The following is a 3,031-nucleotide window of genomic DNA, read 5'->3' as shown; positions in this document are numbered from 1 at the left end:
CGGCCAGAATTTCTAGCCTTCATCAGGACAAAGAAAAGATAACAATAAATACAAAAAAGAAAATATAATGATGAAATTAATAAAAATAAACTGATGAAAGAAGTGGAAAAAAATGTATATAGGTAATACTAAGTATGTACTAGTTATATACTAATACTGATAGATCAGTAGTTAATGAATTTATTTTGATATCTCAAAAACCATTTGGCGTAAAGTTGTCTATTAGCACTCAAATTAAAGCCCATTTAATGAGCTTTAAAGTAGCTTATGATTTTTATCTTCATAGGAGTAATAGTTTACATTAAATTTGCTAAAATAAATTGATTTATAGTTGTTCGGACAACTACATTTGCCAAATTTATATTCATATGTGAATATCATAAAAACTACTACCCATACGTAGAAAAGTGTCATAAACTACTTTATAGTAAGTTAAATTTCCTTTATTTTGAGTGTTGGCAGACATATGTGCGTCTTATGGTTCTAGAGATATATTTTTTCAAAAATCCAACATTTTATACAAACAACTAGAAATTAACATTTTGTGAATTTATTTTGTCATAATATTTGAAATGAATGTCAGAAAAACCACTACTCATACAAAGATAAACATAATTAACTATTTTGTAGAAAATTTAACTATCTTTAATTTGAGCACTGGCAGACATTTCTACATCCAATGGTTTCTGAAATGAAGTTTTTCATAAATCAAAATTACTGTCCGAAGAACTATAAATCAATTCATTTTAGCAAAAATCATGAAAACTACTATTCCTACGATGGTAAAGGTCATAAACTTCTATATATTCCATTAAACTAGCTTTAATTTGAGTGCTAATAGACATATGTACGTCTCATATTTCCTGAGATATAGATTACCCGATATAAATTAGATAACTACTAATCTTTCAGATTTTTATGAAATTTTGGTTTTTAAAAAGCTATATCTCGAGAACTATTGGACGTAAATAGCTCTTTTAGGGCTAATATTTCAGAAAATTTACCCATCTTTAAATAATAGTCTCTTTGATTTTCTAGTGTTGTTGGTAGATTTTAAGATACAGAGCTCCGAATGAAAAAAAAATGTTTTCTTAAGATTTTGCAACAGCCACCATTTCTTATTCTCCCTACCTATACTTGGCAGACTCATCAATTTTTCCTAGTAATTATACATAGTTTTCATTAACGTAATCCAAAATTTGCGTGAGATTACTGCCTTTTTTTCTTCCCGACTCTTGTACTATTGGAACACTGTTGTTCCTAAAGGAGTTAAAAAAAAAACCACTCGACCGTATTTACCGGCATGTTGGGGTCTCCAGTGTTGAACTGTAGGCCTGCAGAGAAGTAGAGAGCATTGAATATGTCAAAGAGAGGGTCATAGTTCTGAAAGCTGTCGGCCTGCACGCCCAGTATTGTAACGAACAAAATCAACAGCATGCTTCCTTGCAATTTTATCAGGGCACTGTTCAATTCTTAGTTTGATTACAAGATATAACTTGATAATTGAAGCAGCTTATCTATATTTGATGAGATAAGTGCTTGTTAATTGTTTGAGATTTTAAAATACACTTAACTTCTTGAAGATCGCAGTTTTCCTTATCCTCTGAAAACAATATGTTCAAAAGAAAAATATTTGAGTCTATTTATTCATCATACATCAATTATACAGTAAATTTTAAAACAGATACAAGAAATATAAATCAACACTATGTAGAGATTTGAAGCAAAATTGATAAATGATAACATGGATAAATTTTATGTTACTAATTACTATTAATTATAGTATGAATTTTATTAAAAACATAAATAAAACTTTTGACTAAAATTCAATTTGAAATAAATTGATTATAAGCCTGACCTGAGTGTATAGAAGGTTAAAAATAGTTTGTTTATGTTTTGTATATTTATATTATAGTTTATAGTGTAAAATGGATAAAAAATTTAAAGTTTTTAAGAATTAATGCAATTAGTGACAAAATAGATAACTAGACATAAACTTAGGTAAGCTTATTAATAATTAATATAATTCCCTATTCATTTATTGTTCCATGGGGTAATTCGACTCGTTATTAATGACCTAGGAAGAAAAGCCTGCAAAACGGTTTTAAATAATTGGATGTGAGGTACAAATTCATATTTAAGGTATGTTAAATTATTAATAATAGTTTTATTGTTAAAATTGTTACAAATAAATGTATAATAAGCTGTAAATGATTAGAAGTTGGCCGAAACGTTGGACTGATGATGATATAATAAAGAGTGTCGAGACTTACGCTGGTTACCAATTGATATATTTTAACAATAAATACCAGTCTCAAGAAGTTGAAAAGATTATATATATATTTATGAGAGTTAGTTGACCGTGAAAGATAAATGGCAATATTTGTGGAACGAAAGCCAAATGAATAAATTAAAAATTATTAGAAAGGATGTCAAACCCTGGGGTACCTCCAGTCGCAAATGCCGTAGAGAGGAAGTTGTACTGACCAGGCTGAGAATAGGTCACACGAGGCTCACCCACTCCTATCTTATTTCAAAAGAAACGCCTTCGAACTGCCAGTATTGCAACAATCTGACAATAAGCCATGTTTTCCAACGATGCCCATATTTCACACTACACCTCAATAGCTTAGGAATAAACCAAGATATCTCAAAAACCCTTGGAGACGATGATAAAGCAGTAAAATTGGTGTTTCAATTTTTAAAATCACAAAATTTACTGACAAAAATATAAGTTCTTCGGAAGGGAAAAAAATAATAATAAAATAAATAATCAAATTAAAAATTAAATAAATACAACAAATATTAGCAAAATTAAATTAAATACAAATGGTGTTGATGATCAATGAAGTTTGGCGCCACTAAACAAAAACAAACAAACAGGTTGTTCGTGGATAGTGTACGAGGAGAAGATGGTTGGACCCCCAAATGGTCAAAATGAAACACAAATAAGTTGGTGTAACTTATTTAATAGTGCCAACGTTTCGGCTAGATTTTCTAGCCTTCTTCAGGGCTAAGGACAGAATAAAAA

At 29.4% G+C, this 3,031-nt stretch overlaps 1 long non-coding RNA gene across 1 annotated transcript in view; it reads right to left on the bottom strand.

Annotated features, from left to right (window-relative positions):
• Positions 1 to 1,582, bottom strand: part of LOC112211325 (uncharacterized) — an 8,969-nt gene extending 7,387 nt beyond the window's left edge. The window contains exon 1 of the long non-coding RNA XR_010844906.1: positions 1,300 to 1,582. This is a non-coding gene — a long non-coding RNA (uncharacterized lncRNA). The remainder of the gene's footprint in view (positions 1 to 1,299) is intronic.
• Between the last annotated feature and the right edge of the window lie 1,449 nt (positions 1,583 to 3,031).

The sequence above is a fragment of the Halyomorpha halys genome, unplaced genomic scaffold (assembly GCF_000696795.3).
Source record: "Halyomorpha halys isolate HHAL.00 unplaced genomic scaffold, Hhal_1.1 Scaffold279.1, whole genome shotgun sequence".
NCBI classification, from domain to species: Eukaryota; Metazoa; Arthropoda; class Insecta; order Hemiptera; family Pentatomidae; genus Halyomorpha; species Halyomorpha halys.
The sequence above is the reverse complement of the archived record's forward strand: the minus strand, read 5'-3'. Positions and strand labels throughout refer to the sequence as shown.